Genomic DNA, 17487 nt, shown 5'->3' with positions numbered 1-17487 from the left:
GTACCACAGGAGGAAAAAAAAAAAAAAAAGTCCTTCTTCCAATTCGATACACCCTCTGTAACATTTTAGCTGTAAATACTAACAAAGCCATGAGGGAGAAGATAATGACAAGATATCAACCTTCTTTTCTGGCGTCACAAATTCTCATTCTAGCTTAACTAAGTGTCCTGTTGAGTTGTCAAGTGTAAGTGCACCGAAACTCAGGCTGCGTACGTTGGCTGATCGGATGCTCTCCACTGCTCAGTGTTGCGGTAAATGCAACATCTGATGGCTTTCTGAAATCCAGCGTGTTGGACAGGTGAGATGCTGAAGCGAGCGTCACTTTTGAGATGCGAGTTAGCACCATGTCACCCTTCCCCATCTGTAAGCTTTCAAGATTGTATATTGGGTGGGTGTGTGTGCGTGTGTGTGTACATGTTTCAGGGAATCCGAAGTAATTTCAAATTGGTTTTATACACTATGTGTCCAAGAATTGTCCTCAAAACTCTTGTAAAAAAAGAAAATTTGTGCAGTCTATCAAGAGTATGGCAACTAAACAACTGATTTGGAATTCACTGCCATATTCAGTGTCACTATTTGACTTGGTGTTTGGCAGACTAAAACAGGGTGCAGATTGAGAGACAGTGTCACTGGGAGTAGGAAATGTCTTGCCTCCTTCATCTGCCATTTAGATTGCTTCCATTTATTGCTTTCCTAAGCTTTCTCTTTCATTCAAACCTGAAAGAAATGATCAGTCACATTCACCTCGTGTTTGACGTGAAGTCGACGACAACTGACAGGACGCCTCAGATGCATCAGTACATCTCCATGCATGTATATGACTCCTCTCCCAATGTCTTGCGTGCTCAGTGGGCTGTTGGAGGGCTTTCCGCTAGACAGAAGGGCTCGGCTGCAGAGTGGGGCGAGAGCCAGGCATCTTGATGATTTTTTTCGGGGTGCATCACCATCTCTCTGGAAGCGCCAAGTGTGCACCAAGGCCATGCCATTCACTGTAGAGAGTGTGTGATAGGGGCACGCCATCTCCCATCTCTTCCAGGCATCCCAGAGTCTCTGAAACAAAGATGAATCTGGTTGCCACATTAAAGACAAACGCTGTGATTTCTGCGAGCAATAAAATTGTAATTCAGTGAAGCTGTAATGAATGCAGTGAAATGGTTGTCTAGTGAAACATTTTGTGAACTCGATTAGAGGTGCTAAACCATTTATTTGTGAAGTCTGTTATTGCAGACATAATTTGTGGTGGCAGCACAGTTTACCTAATTTTATTTATGTATTCCCTTGGTCAATGTTTTTTCTAAATGAGTGTGAGATTTTTGTCTTATTGTCGAGCACTAATGCTCAGTTTTTGTTTGTAACCCAAATAAGAGCTACATGCAACTGTCTGCTGTGTATGAACGAATCCATTCAGTTTACTGTCAATATTCAAATGAAAATATGCATATATATGTTAATAAAGCCCTGTGCTTCAATTTAACATGCTGATAAATTGTAAATTGACAGAAATTCTTAATCTTATGTTCAAATCTGTAACATCGCCTGCTTTGTTCTCCCTTAATCTGACCTGTAAAGCTTATTTCACCTCTTTTTTCCTCTTTTTCTCTCCTCCTCCATCCCCCTCTCCCCAGTCTAAATTAACGCCACATAACACCGATCGATGGATCCCTGCTAATCGCGTTAGACGTTTTGTTTTAAAATACCAGCGCCCAGCTGGTGACTCCTCGCACTCATCTGTTTGTCTCTGTTGTACTGATCTCTCTCTCGCTCTCTCTCTCCCTTACTCCCTTCTCCTTCCACCATCTCTCTGTTGCTCATTTTCAACCTCTGTCCATCCATCGCTCTCTCCCTACCTTCCTCCTTTTCTCTCTCTGCATCTCTATCTCTCCACAGTGTGTTTGTTTTCCAGGCTGGAAGGGTGGGGGGGTAGGGTGGGGGGAATTTGGCCCAAATCCTAGGTATCACATATCTGACCATATTTCAAGCCCAAATGAAGCATGTAAAAAAAAAAAAAACCCTTTTCGCTTTAAAGGTCAGACATTAGTGCTGGTAAAAATTGATCTGTGGATTTATGAATTTAGCCCCGTTGTTGGGACTCCTTTGTAATGGAAGATTCAGTGGGGGAAGCTTAACATTGCATTGTTTTGCTTTGACAACGCAGCCACGAGAGCCCGTGCAGCTGTTCCCCACGCTCACAATGGCAGATTAATTAACACAATCATGTGGCGCTGGCTCGGGCTCAACAGCCAGGTCTGCTCAGGGATAGATAGGTAAATCCTATACATGCATTTCCAGACTACCACTGAACATTCTTGTGATGCTGCGCCATAACTAGATAGATTTGGTCGCTGACTGGTCAGCTGTAAGCATAAAATTAAGGTTGAACATGGGGATCTTTCTCTAATTGCACTGATGTTGAAATTGTGGTATGGTATGTGCGTGTGAGTGTGAGTGTGTGCGCGTGAACATGTGTGTTATGAGTGAATTTGAAATCTTTTTTTTTTTTTAACTTCAATTGAAACGATATGAATGTATCTGTTTGTGTGTGTTTCAATGGCATCTGTTAATGGCTAAGTATTCAAATCTGTCCCTTTATCAGTTGCACTTACACAGAAGTGTGTGTGTGTGTGTGTGTGTGTCAGAAAATCTTCATGCGCTCATACATATCTTGTGTTTTTCCTCTACATCCGTGTCAGTGTGTTTATGCTCTGTTCGCTCATGTGCACATTTGTCCGTGTGAAGAAGCGACAGCATTCAAATGAGCCTGTGTGTATTTATGTACACATATGTGTTTATGTCAGTATATACGCATGTGCATGTGTGTGGGTGTGTGTGCGTGTGTGTGTGTGTATTCCTGCCAGACACTGGTCTAGGAAGCCGTCGCCATTAGATGGAGCTCCTCTAATTAAGATTCTGCCGGTCGACCCGTCTCTCTTACTTACTTAGTTCCCTGACATTTTAAACTGTCTATTATGCCGCCTGGCTTTCAGGTGCAATGCTGTGTAAATGGCAAGTCAAAAAATTATGTATCTTTTACATACAGTTATCCATCAGGGATGGGGAGGAGGTGGGTGGGTGACAGATTGGACCCAGTGTTTAAATTATTACCGGACGCTGTGATCTTTCTCGATTGATCATATCACTTTACGTCCTTGGTGTCACTCTATTAGCACCCTTCTTTCTCTCTCCCTCTCCACCCATACACCCACCCATCACCCCCCCCCCCCTGTTTCTCCTCTCCTCCCCCTTACTCTTGTTATTTTTTTTTTTTTCTTTTTTATATTTCATCACCCTCTACCACACACAAACACACACCTCTCCTCTGTGTTTTGCATGAACGTGACCGCAGTTTGTCAATATTTTACCCTTGGCCCATCCCCTGTGTTGATATAATGATCACTTAACAGTCAAGAGTAAGGCGAGGAGGAAATTAGGGCGTCGGCGGCAGAGAGGACAACAACACTGAAGCAATTATGTTTCTTTCAGCCCAAGCATTCTCACGTTAATGAAATCCCTTATCGTTAGGGGAAGAGGAAGGTGGGGAGGGGAGGACAGGTGCACGAAATGTACGTCGTTCATTTATCTTATTCTCTGAAATGAACGGAAGGAGCGGCGAGAATAATGTAGAGATAAAGTCCGGGCAACAAGTGTGTGTAGTATTTTTTTTTTTTTTTTTTTTTTCATATCGCTGGCCCTGCATTTTGCAATGACAGAGGAAGAAAAGGGAGGAAGAGACAGGAGTGTGTGAGGCCGATGAATGAGAGAGGAGGAGGAGGGGGGAAAGGGAGAGGAGGGCACAGTGTATCACACGTTAGCATCTTCCTAAAGGACAAATCGAAGACACTCCCCAGGCTAACATTTGAAGTATTTACCTTCGTGCAAAATGTCTGCCCTTTTCCTTTGTAGATGAGATCAGTCAGAGTCTTGGAAAGTCACAGAGACCCAACTGAAGACCTTATGTTAAAATGGGAGTGATCAGGGTCTGTGTAATTAGTTTTTTTTTTTTTTTTTTTTTCTCTGAGGTTGACTCAAATTTTGAAGCAGAAATGGTATTACAAAGTAGTTTTTTCAACTCAGCTGAAAACTAATGTGGAACTTTGATGTGCTGAGACACTTTTTTGACTGTGTGGCCCCGGACCAAAAGAATACTGACAAACGTTACTTGCTTTTGAAAATTCAGATTTTCCCCCCCCTCAATTTCAGTTTCCCTTTTGTTCACTCCTCTCATTTGCTGATACAATTTTTCTTTTCTTTCTGATCCCTCTCTCTCTCAGGCCCCAAAACAGCCATGCTACTTGAGGTTGTAACAAAAACAACTATGATGATAGTGTCAGATGGAAAGTAAAGGGATCACCAAAGTTAACAATGACCTTGAATGCCTACACCAGATTATATGGTAATCCAATCAACTGTTGTCAAAAAATTTCACTCTGGACCTCAAATGTCAACCTGCTGGTGGCGCTAGAAATTAAAATCCCAGTATCACCAAAGTCATTAGGATTCATCCTCTGGGGACTGGGATTGTTTATACCAAAATTTGTGCCAATTCACCTTGTAGATGTTGAGATATGTCACTGAATAAGTGAACATTTTGACCCATTAGTGACATTAGAGGAAAAGTCAGGGTTTCCTCAGAGTCAGTAGGTTCATCCTCTGGAGACTATGTACGCTGGTAAAGAATCTCATGGCAGTCCATCCAATAGCGACGAGATATTTGACATTACCATCCCTAGAGCTGCACTGCTAGTGTGGTTAAAAAATCTTGAAACATACTTCTCATTCATGGTCTTAAAAAACCCAAAAAAACAAAGGACAATAAACTGTTTGTGAATTCCCAACCATTTTATGAGAATCTTGATTCTTTCCCCAGTGTGGACCACAACTCTGAAAATTCTATTATGTACAATGGATTTTATGGTCCTGTGGTAACTTTGGATAGCCTATATACTGTAGTTTTTAACAGCCATTAATTTGTGTGTGTAACTTATGGTCAAGTGTATACTTATTTTTAGGGACTGTGCATGAAACCAGGTGTGGAGTGAATATTCCAAGAAATCCGCAGAGGGACAGAGATGATCTCACTGCTAAGATACTTTGGGGATGACTATACATTAATAAACAAATAAAAAACCCGGCCCATGTAAGCTGCTGCTATTAGTAGTGTCGGCTGCAATGACACTAATGTCTGCTTTGGGCTGCTTTGCCGAGCTTCTTTCTGTCTCTCCTGTAAAAGAAGGCTATCTGATTGGAAACAGATCTGGGGCACTGGGGGGGCTGGCCCCAGCTAGTTGGATTTAATGACCCATTTCCTCAGCTGCCTCGTGCCACAAGCAGTTAAACGACAGTCAAGGTGCCCAGAGGTTCCCTACCATGGGACTGGGGGAGTACAGAGTACACTAGCTGTAGAGACAGAGTGAGTAATAGAGAGCGACATACCCCAGCTACCAGGCAGCAAATCAAAGCCTATTTCCCCAGCAGGAAGTTAACCAGCACCCACCACAGTCTCGAGTCAAATACTCAGTGCATTCCTAGAGTTATTCTGTGATCAAGTGTAAGAATTTACTTCTTTTTGTGTAGCCACAACTTAGACAACCACAAGAAAAAAAAAAAGGGCCCACACTCGTTGAATCCAGTGCATGTACAGTAGATTAAAGGAGCAAGGGTCTAAAATGCCACCATAACAGCACATTTTTTTAAAATACAGAAACAAACTATTTTATGGCTGCAAGGTATTCTGTTCTAATGAGTCGGTCTACAAAATAGCAGCTCTAAACAAACTGTTCTTTGAAACCTGATCATTTACCATCAATGTTTTTCGAAGTTAAATGAGTTTTACCAGAAATATCTTCATGAGACAATGTGGGAACTTGTCCAGCACCAAACAACATCGAACCCACACACATACACAGCGAGTGAGTGTCTCTGTGTGTGCGTTTTAGTGTTGCGCATGTTATGTGAGCCTTCCTCTCCACGGATCTCATCTTACAGTATGTTACAGTAACATCTGACTCGATCATACTTCAATACGTCGATACCGCTATCATAAAGAAGAGTGATGTTTTAACTGCACTGTTAAGTATGAAATTCACTCTAAATCCGGATCCATCATGTGGATTTTATGGCTAAAATGTCCCCGCAGGCTCTTAGAAAACAAGAAAATTGAAAAGACAACATTGAAACACACGATATAGTTAAATACACAACAGATTATATTGATATGACTTCCTTTTGTTTAAGGCAGTAGTGTTTCATTTACAACAATGAGCCCACTTGACCTTCTCCACAAGTACAGTGGCAGTGCTGGAGGCCCTGAGGAGAGACCTAAAACGACCATCAAACTTCCGCCGCTAAAAACTTGAGCACGCTCTGCCCTATCAAGCTAATGATCAATTATTAATATCCACAATCCGCAGCCTTGATGTGGCTACTTGGATATAGAAAGCAGGCAATTATGTGCTACTGTCTCTTTTGGGTTTTGGCCGCCTCCATCTCCGGCCTGCCTCTCCCCTCTCCATGTGTTGAGCTCCCCCTATAAATATATAACAGATAGTTCCTCTTAGCACACCACAGTTCTTATTGGGGCCCTCTCATTGCAGATATCCAGATCCAGATTAATTTGTAATTAGTCTTGAGTTGTTGAGCCTCTGAAAGATAAAGGATTCCAACTCCCATTCTATGCGCCCCAAACGCTGACGATCACTTAAAAAGAACAAATGCTCTCGCGCTTGATAAAAATAGCTTAAGCTCGGACTTATTTGTTTGGCGACAAATGCCAGACACATACGTCTGAATGGTTTGGGTGATGCTAAAGCAGAGACTAAATGAGTTGGTCTATAATAAAACTTGTCATTGTGTCTCTTTGCGTGTTTGTTTGTAAAAAAAAAAAAAAAAAAAAAAAGGGGGGGGGGGGGGGGATGCTTAACAATTCATCAGCTCAGCAGAGGCAGCCCCGGCGACGACTTCACGCAAGAAATGATTGTAAAAGCATAAAGTGTAGGAACAAAAAGGAGAATTAAAAAGCTGTCTTCTTACTTTTTCCTCTCTTACAATGTAATTCTGTTTCCAGGAGATACCCCCTTGGCGGGCTTCTTTTAGGCTTCCCATTAATTTGCTTCCAAATGTCATATATCCCTCCGCTGATAAAAAAAAAGATGAATGGGATAAAGACATATGGGCATTTGCAGGCATATGTGTGTGTGGGGTATGGGTGTAAAAAAAATACTGGAATAGTTTTTAGTCATTTAACAGGACAGGGGGTGTAGAGGCGGGAGGGGGGATGAGGGGGGTTGAAGGGGGGGGGGCTTCAGTCTATTAATAGTTGAGTCATCAGTGCCTCAATGTTCCGAAATGGCAAATTGTTAGATCCCCAATGGTGATTATTACTTGCTGTCAATGACCTTCATAACAAATTAAAATTATGCGACTGGGACAGAGCGTGCTCTTTAATAGGCGTTATGCATGGGATTGTGTGTGTGTGTGTGTTACTTTATGCATGTAAATGTGTGTGTGTGTGTGTGTGTGTGTGCTGGTGGCCAGAGGGTGAAGGCCTGTAGCATTTTAAAAACACCCCTCCCTTCCCTAAAACCGGGACCTTTCTCTCATTTATTCTTAAAGTGTGGCTCTATCTCTTGTGGTCATTGTCTCATGTCCAGTCCACGCACCAATGCACACACACACAGAGACACACACACACATGGATACATGCACACACAGGCGGGGTGTTTGCAGCTGCAGTATAAATCTTTTTATTTCATTTTCTGAGACACTGGACAAGTTCATAGAAGAGGAAAACGGGACGCGTCCTTGGTCCTTGGATTTACAGCCTGACCAGGCTACGGTGGGAGCGATAGTCTCTCCCTCTCTCGCCCACACACACACACACACACACAGTATATATGCATGGCGTGAAACAGATTTACCCACTTTAGCTCCCCCACCACAGTGGCCTTGTTAAAAGTGTTCATCGCCCCTTGTGGTAATATATGTCTTTAAGTGCACATTTATGCTCCCGAGCTATCGATCACTGTACATTCCCCACCCGATAATTACTCCACCTTAATATGCACCCTTAATGAGGCTTAATTGATTCATTTTCATTGATGGAGAATAACGCCACTAATGGCTGCGGTGTGCAGAGCATTGATGCCACGTACAGTATAGACTTGAGACCAGTGCCAGGTGGATTGAGGGTGGGATAGAAGTGGTGGTACTGTAGCTGAGGTTGATGATTGGCCTATTGTGCTTGCTGTTGATTTAGCATGCACAGGAATGAATAGGAAATCAATGGTGGCTTAGGGAGGAGTTGTACTTTATTCAGCGTTAAAGGGGCAGAGCAACAGGGTGGTTGTCATCTTTACATGAGAATCTATACATACGGTATAGCAAAAAGAGCTTTTTGGTCGTGTGAACTTGTTCTTTTTTCATTTCTTTTCATTTCTTTTCCCCTTTCTTCCCTCTCTTTCCTCATTCCTTTTCTCCTGTCAAAGTTTCCTTATATGTTCTTGTTTTGTTTAACTTTCTTTTCTTTTCATTTTCTTTCCAAATGTCCTGTGATGCCCTTTTCCTTTTCTTCCCTCTCTTCCTTTATCATCTTCTTACCTTTTCACTCCTCCTGTCTAAATTCCTTTCCTTTTCTCTCCTTTTCTTTCCCTCTTCTTTTCTATTATCATGTGCTTTGCTACTTTTCCGTTTTTTCTTGCTCCTGTTTTCTAATTTTGTCATCTTTTCACTTCTTTTTCTTTCTATATCCTTTTGTTTCATTTTGTTTTGATTTTCTTCCATTTCTTCCATTGTTTTTTCCCTTTAGTTTCTATTCTGTTTGTGTTGTTTTGCATTTTTCCTTTTCCTTCCTTTCCTTATCTCTTGCCATGTCCTTTCCACCTTCCCCCCTTCATCTATTCTTTTTTCCTCTCCTAATTTCTCATCGTCCCATCTATCCAGTTTTTTGTCTTAATTCCTTTCCTTTCCTTTCCTGTCCTTTCCTTTCCTTTCCTTTCCTTTCCTTTCCTTTCCTTTCCTTTCCTTTCCTTTCCTTTCCTTTCCTTTCCTTTCCTTTCCTTTCCTTCCATTTCATTTCATTTCCTTTCATTTCTCTATCCATAGAAAGCCAGCAGTATCCCAGTAAAAGAGACAGGGACCTAGTCATCCTTCACTAATGGTAACCACACCACTTCCTGCCAACACAGACTGAGAGGGGGCATGATGAATATACACCCTGATTATTATAGCACTACACACACTCACACACACACACACACACACACACACACACACACACACATACACTGGCAAGTGTGTGTGTACACAAACGTGCAGACAAACACATTAGTAATTGCTCTTGTCTTCGTGTCCTAAAAGACACCCACCTCTGTCCCCATCTGCCTTTTGTGCTCTCATGCATACATGCAGACAGTGGTGGACAACACACAGATAAACGCACATGCACACACACACACACACACACACCCTCATACACACTCAAGCATCATCCACAGCCTCTCAACGGGGCTATGATCACCCTGCTAGAATGATAAAGTTAGTGAGACATCAGTGCTCCCTCAGACATTTGTATGTGCGTGTGTGTTTGTGTGTGTGTGTGTGTGTCTCTGTGTGTGTGTGTGTGTCTTTTTCCAATGCTCTTTGAAGCCTGAAACAGACTTGAGGAGGGGGGAAAACAAAGGTGGGCCGGTGCCAGGGAGAAACTTATGGCACCATTCCTCTTCCCCTAGCCGGGCAGAGGCATAGCCTTTACTGAGAGGGAGAGCCACCTTCTGTCAGTCTGAGAGGGGGGAGGAGGAGGAGGAGGAGGAGGAGGAGGAGGAGGAGGAGAGAGGGGGGGGAGGAGGGGTGGAGGGAGATGAGAATGAGAGAAGTGGAAAGAGGAATGGAGGCGAGGAAAAGCATCCTAAACAGAGGAGCGTTTGCCGAGGCTGTCCGTCATTTCCACCTGTATAGCGAGAGCGACCGAGGTTCTCCTCCCTTCAGAAATCTGTGTGATTTTGGAAGGCATCGGCTTGTATTTTCAGATGCACATTTAGAATAAGCACACTAGGTGTTTTTCTTGCGGCAATGCCCTTCAACCGATAGTTTTGGAGAAATAATCTTCACAGCATGAAGATCACACTCCCTGAATAGATATCCTGCACTCCCACATCCCCCTTTCATTCAAGAAAGTGCTTCAAACAAATAGCTTTAACACAATTCTACACAGCGGAAACCCGCTACCCTTTCATCACCCAGGTTAAAAAAAGAGAACTATCTATCCTCCTGTTTTTTTCCCCCCCTCATCCTTTCTTCCTCTTTTTTTTTTTTTTCTCCTCTCCTCCACAACTCCAGTTTTAGTGCAGGCGTTCACTAATAAATATAAATGTTTGTGATTAGCATCTCTGCGGCACAGGTGCATGTTTGTTGCGAGGGGAGGCTTGTTCATTAATTTTCAGCCGTGAAAAGTGCAGCGCGCCATGAACGGAGAGTCCAAATCGCACACACTGATAAATGAACGCACAGATTGTTAATGTACCATTGTAAGGCTGCTGCCTCCACCAGCTTTGAAAAAAAGGGGCCTGCTGCCAAAAGCAAGGGCTATGAGCGCGCTCACACATAAACACACACACACACTGGGTCCGAGAGGTGTGGCAAGACCCTATTCAGAGGTCTAGATTAAATTGAATAGAGCTTTAGAAGGGGTGTGTTTTTTTATCCTTACACATATAGCCAGGGATTATTTAGATTATATAGACAAGACACCCCCTGGTGTGAGGCCTCTGGCTTGTGTTGTCTAATTAGATTTGGTGGAACTGGTATCTGCTGGTAGCTACAGCGCTAGGAACCCTGTGTCGTGGTATAAGGGTGTGTTGGCGCACTCGACTATGTGGATTGGGCCTCGCAGATAAAAAACATTTGGCGCTAAAAGTGAATTTGTCTGGGTTTGTCTTCCCGCATGAAGCGGCCATTTGGACAACTGCGGTCTGTAATCCTCAAAGTATTCTTTTTTTTTATTATCATCATGATGTTCATAATCATGATTTTCTATCTGGATTAACCCCCTCCGCCACCCCTCAGTCTGGGTGGACATATTTGCCGGGGCGTGGACGCAAACACATGCGCATTATCAGAATCACCACATACTGTATGTTTTAATTAAATAATGCATACTTAATCTAGAAGCGATCCCTCAATATGTTTTTTTAGAGATACGGTCGCAACTGTAACGCTCACAACAGGAGAGAGAAATACTGAGGAAGAGCAAACAAAGAGAAAATAAATAAAATCTGCCTCAAAATGGGTTGTTTTTCAGGAGCTGCAAAAATGTTTTATTAGGGGACTGCTGAACACCTGCCTTAAAATGTCGTTTCAACATCTCCCGAATGCCATTTTGCTTAATTGACTTGGAAATGGCCCAAATGTATTGCTGAATGCGGTCTAATTAATATTAATAATAAATGCCATTATTAACATCAAAGAACATCTGGTGCCCCTGTTTACCCCACCGCCTTATATGTAACACATTCTGCTGCTGTTTTCATTTCACAAACATTGCAGGGGTAAACAACGACTTGCATTCCCTTTATTTTTTATTTCCCGTTTGTCTTTTTTCATCTCGCAATTTATTTGGGCTTTGGTCTTATTTCTGTCGCTTGATGGGGTCAGTAATAAAACAACAAGTATGAGGTGAGGATGCCGTGTAGAATTTGGAGCACAGTTGCTCTTTTCTGGTCCCCCCCCCGCCTTTCGTCTTCTTCTTCTTCTTGGTCTAGACCTGGTTGTTGTAATACCTTGGAGACTTCTCAGATCCCTGGTGTACTCCCATAGGGGGAAAAAAAAAACCCCAAAAGCATCTGCACACTAAGAGAGTCTTGCATTAGGACTTTCTCAATGCCCATAAATCACGGACCAAATAACTTTAATCTAAAATTTCATTAAGTAGTCCTTGTCAGGTAGTAAAAGGAGGGGGATAATGCAGTGGTGTTTAATGATAATTGGTGTTTGGTTAATAAATTCTGTGAGTTCAGATTACGTTCTAGCAGTGGCTGGAATGCTAGCATCAGCAGTGTAACTAAACCTCAAATTGATTAACTCGCATGAACCAGACGCTCACAAAGATGGCAGTGGTCCAAATCAAAAAAAGAATGAGAGGAGAAGGGGGTGCTGGGAGGTGTGTTTGTGTGTGTGTGTGTGTGTGTGTGTGTGTGTGTGAGAGAGAGAGAGAGAGAGAGAGAGAGGGAGAGCAAGCGAGCATCAGGCCGGATGGTGTTGTGTTGCTCTGGTGTAAGGAAATCAAGTCCCCCCGGGCGCATTTTTAAAAGCCTAATGCCTTTCATATGATGTCATCACATTTTACTCTTTCTCTCTCTCTCTCTCCTCCCTCCCTCCCTCCCTCCCTCCCTCTCACCCAATCTCTCTTAATATCTTTCCCCTTTTCAAACTGTTTCCGTCAATCTCTCCCTCCCTCCTCCCCCCCATCCCCCCCCCCCTCCCAATCAGTTATTTGGCTACGGGGAGAGGCCAGCGGGCTTCGACGGGAGTCACATGACGCATTAGAATAATGGCCGAGCAAGAAGCAAAACATCTTGTGTTTTTATGACTGATGTGCTTTTTTCCCCCCTAGTTTTATTTCCTGAAAGTGATATCATACTAATCAAAACCACAGAACGTTTAGAGTGCAAAGTGTGATTGAAAGAGCACCATTAAAGAACTGCCAACCCCCCCCACACCCTCCCCATACACACACACACACACACACACACACTCCCTCCCCAACCTGCACCCCCGGCACCATATACACACACACAATCATTGGCTTTGCTGTTTATTTTTTGCTGTTGTTGTTGATGATTTCTTTTCTTTTTTTTTTATCCTCCTCCATTAATGGGAACTGGGTGTGGTCGCTGTAAAGGAGAAGGCTGTGTGCCCTATCCCTGGGGGCACCAACACACACACACACACTCACACACACATGCACACACACAAACACACAAACACACACACGAAAACAGAAAGATCCTTATCAATTTATATATTTGTCAGTCAGTCACGGAGGCTGCCCTGGTGGCGTATCCCCGTGGTGGCGATGCATCGGTCGCTCCGTTGCGAGATCCTGGTGACGTGCGGTGGGAAGGGAGGGAGGTGTCACACACACACACACACACACACACTTACACACACAGTTGCGCGCTCGCACACAGTTAGTCAGAGGGGAAGTGTGTGTACATGAGTGTGAGTGCAGCAGACAGCAGGCAGAGTGACTGATACTCAGCCTGCCTCCCAGATGGCCTGCTCAACTCTGCTCCAATCTGATCTCAGAGCCTTTGTTCTGGCATGTTCCATTACGCTGCTGTGACACCAGTAAAGGCAGAGGGGAGAGGAGCTGGTCTCAGATCAGATACAGCTGAATTATACATGTATTTCTCTCTCTCTCTCTCTTTTCCCCTCTGTGATATTCTTGTACTAGCACAGTCACAGCTCTGCGTTTGTCATGTTTTTTAGAGACGAGCGAGGCGGTCATAGGCGGTAGATTAAAAGCGTTTGAATGTTTGAGATTGATGGGAGGATTGGGAGAAAAAGAAGTAGTAGTGGTTGAAATGTTTCATTCTCTTTAGTGGTTTTATTCTTCGTATGAATTGTGATCTTTTGTGGGGAGAGAAAACAATGAGGTTTGACTGAAAAAAACAAAACATATCAACTCAGCATGGGCCTTTGACACTGGTAACAAATTGGCTTGTAAATAATGATCTTATTTTAAAATAAGAAATATGAAAAATCCAGAAAACTCCAGTCAGAATGGTTGATCTTCCCCTGCAAAGGTTACAGAACAAAAACAACTGGAAAATCTGTTATGATTTTGTTTCAGGGACACATTTTATTCATTTGTTCGATTTCAAATAAGTTTAATCGATAATTTCTTCAGTTTTAGGAAGTGATGCATCAAAGATTTTTATGAGTGGTTGTTTTAGTGACCTATATGGTTGATTAATGACAGTTTTTCCTCTTTTTGAAACACTAAATTCTTAATATTTTTCAATTTTTCAACAAGGAAATGAGTACAAAGATGTCAGGCCTTCTTTAATTTTATAATAGTCTGAGCAAAGTGAAAGAGTTATAGTATCTGGCCTTTACAGGCTTGTATATATAAAGCCAAAGGCTCACCTGTGACACTTTAATGTTGCGTCTCCTACAGTGAATCCTCTTTGCATAAAAAAAGATTGAGGCTGGAGAACAAAAATCAATACTAGAGGATAGTTACGGCTGGGTGTCAACAGGCGATCGAGAGTCTCTCCCCACATCACACACCCAGCTGTGAACGATGACGCCTAATATACGGGGTGACCTTCAAAATGTCATAAATGTGTTGTGCAATAAAGTGTCAATATTTGTGGTTATATGGAGCAGGATGACTTTTACAGTAATTGGAACAGCCGCATTAAAAGCTGTGGATCAGTCAACTGATTAAAGGCAAGCATGCTGGACACACGGCTAGTGCCTGGGAATGACGTGCATTCCCACATGTGTGCGCACACCTATAGGCGCGTGCGTACATACACACTCACGCACACTCACAAGAAAAGCAAGGAAGTTCTGTTTTACCTTTCTTTGTAGTGTGTACTATGTGTGTGTGTGTGTGGGAATGTGTGAAGCCCATTTATTATTGAAGGGCTGTTACATGCCAGGAGAGCACACTCTCATCCTCTCAGTAGTGTGTCTTCCTCTTACAGGAGCACTATTAACCCTGACACACAAGGACATGTGTGTGTGTGTGTGTGTGTGTGTGTGTGTGTGTGTGTGACAGAGAGAGACGGAGAGACAGACATGCAGAGATTTTATGTGTGTGTGTGTGTGTGTGTGTGTGTGTGTTTGGGAGTGTGGTCTGGTGTTTGTCCTGCTTCTAAGCTGTGTTTTGGATTTTTTAATTTTAGCCCCATCTGGGGCAGGCAGGTGGGCCAGTGTCTGTTACACGATCTGGGGAATCTTTGCCAAAAAGGGATCTGTACAGTAGACCGCTCGAAATATGTTTGTGAGGAGGCGACTATGGCTACAGTATGGTGCAGCCCTGGACCAAGCACTGGGGGAATTGCATTCTCTTTATTTATTTATTTTCTGTCTACAGGCCTTTTTTTTTTTTTTTTTACATGCAGTCAAATGAAAATGCAAATTAATGGGTTGGGGACGCAGTTGATGTGTTCACACAGTCCTGAAATTATTCAGGAAATTATATTTTCACCTGTGATATTTTACATACAATTTGTGTTTAGTATAATATGCATGGAGCTTCAGTAGTCAGTGTGTCCTATGATAAAAGACACAATATCCTTCATGATATAAAGAATTTCCTTGCAAATGTAGCATTATTTTTGAAGTGAATCTAAATTAGTATCATGGGGTTTTGCCAAAATAATGAAACATTTTAATTAATATTTTAAGACAGATGTAGCTGAGCCTAACAAATTTCATTAAATGTCTTTTTTTTAATTTTTGGAGGGAGCAAACATCCATCCCTATCACTATACAAGTGGAAATAATGGACAACCTTGTCGAATGCCCTGCTGTTTCCTTGCCTATTTTCTTTTTCCATTCCCCTTCTTTCCACTTCTTTTACTCGCTCTCTCCCTCCGTAATATCACATATTGATTAAAATTGTGTGAAAAGCAAGATAATCTTAAACCAAGATCCACATTTTAACATCTGCTTTTAAAATTGAACTGTCTCCCAGCTTCTTTTTCCTCGCTAGCGTACAGAATTAAACCACACAGTTGCCAAGCCCAAGTAGAAGCAGCTGGTATTTTGTATCTGTGTATTGTCACAGACTTGCATTTAGGTTGCCTTTCAGTTTCAGTTGTGATAAATAGCCTTCAGCCTGATAGCAGCGCTGCTGAATGGAGTCGTGTGTTTAGTGTCAGTGTGGAAGAGGACTTGCTGACTTGGGTCTTTCCATTCTGTAAACCTTATTTGACTCCCCAACAGAAGAGGGGGTGGGGAGCGGCAGAAAAGAAAAGATTAGGCTACTATTAAAAAATGCTCCTTATTGTGTGGCGGGGTTGCCTAAGTGGGTTGCTCGATTTTGATTCTGTTTCTTTCTTTCTGCCCTCTCCCGTCGCCCCACGCACATACCAAGTGATTGGGGCAGAGAAAATGAACATTTTCAACTATATTTGTGCTTCTTTGGGTCATGCACATACTGACATGCTAAGTTTTTTTTTTTTTTTTTTTTTACCATGCAGGCCACAGTCTCCGTTTATACAGTATGTTTCTGATGAAATACAGCCATGATGTTAACATCATCTGTCTTTTAAACCTCAGCGAAAAAGATGTTATTTCTGCTCATGACCACAAAGTTCATGACATCTCACCCTGTCCAGCTCCTTTATGCTTTAACATTTTAGATAAATAAATGTTAATATAGACACGGCAGCTTGCACAAAAACACACACATAAAAAAAAAAAAAAGATGAAACAATGTTTTCATATGAATTTTTACTTTGCTATAAAATCCATGAATCTGTCATGACAGTTCTGTGCTGTGTGGGTTGATGTTGAACCTCCTGCGCAGTGACGTCCATCAAACGCTGGTGGAACTAGTACAGATATTTTAATTTAACAGCTTCAAGATACAAGACATATCAAGCATCTATTGTGTATTCCTTTTTGTTTCTTTCAAGTTCTTCTTTTTTTTCCCTTTTTGTTCCCGCGTTTTGAACTTAACTGTGTTGCTCAGGCCTTTAAACTCTGCACTCTCATCATGCAATCTCATGACTGTCAGCACATCACAGGCTCTTAACTATCCGTACAACGAGGCCAGCGTGTACAATCTGATGATGACACCCTCACCTCAGATTATGCTGCTGTCAACACATTCCCAGGTTGTCATCACTCATCCTTAGATTCGTATTCAGAAGGTGATTGTGTTGATAACAGACTGCTGTTGCACTAAATTGTGCGTCATCGTTTTTCGCTGCGCAGAGGAAGTGGCGGAGGGCGGGGTCAAAACCGTTATCACCCTATCATATCTCTGACAGCTACCTGTCAAAATCAGGTCGCAGGGAGAGACGCGAGGAGATCCTGCGATGCTGACACAGCCAAATCTGCAGTGTCTCTCTTTTTTTCTTCTTTCTTTCTTTCTCTTTCTGTTATTTTGCATTGTTAATTTTCACTGCAATCCAGCATATGCTTGCTAGGAAGGATGATGATAGCGAGGACAAAAAAAAAAAAGAAAAACAGGAGCAGAAAGGAGAGGCGGAGGTGGTGCTGAGGGTGTGTGTGTGTGTTTGAGTTGGGGGTTGAGGGTGGGGGGGGGTGTGTAGTATCTCAGGACTGTGGTGTTTCTAAAGAAACTGAAAAGCTTATGAACTGTCAGCGTTCTGTCAGAGAGGAAAATAGCACGGCCCGTGAACCCGTTTGATGCGTTTGACTTTGTGTGGTGTTCGCACATTTGAGCGAGGGAAAAGAGGGACAATGAGAAACAGACAGAGGAGAAAGAGGGGGGGGAAAAAAAAAAAGTGT

General features: G+C 42.6%; 1 protein-coding gene across 11 annotated transcripts in view; it reads left to right on the top strand.

Moving 5' to 3' along the window:
* znf536 (zinc finger protein 536) overlaps window positions 1-17487 on the top strand; it is a 364930-nt gene that overhangs the window by 265929 nt on the left and 81514 nt on the right. The gene's annotated exons all lie outside the window — the stretch shown is intronic.

The sequence above is a fragment of the Thunnus thynnus genome, chromosome 1 (assembly GCF_963924715.1).
Source record: "Thunnus thynnus chromosome 1, fThuThy2.1, whole genome shotgun sequence".
NCBI lineage: Eukaryota > Metazoa > Chordata > Actinopteri > Scombriformes > Scombridae > Thunnus > Thunnus thynnus.
This window is presented reverse-complemented; position numbering and strand designations above follow the sequence as displayed.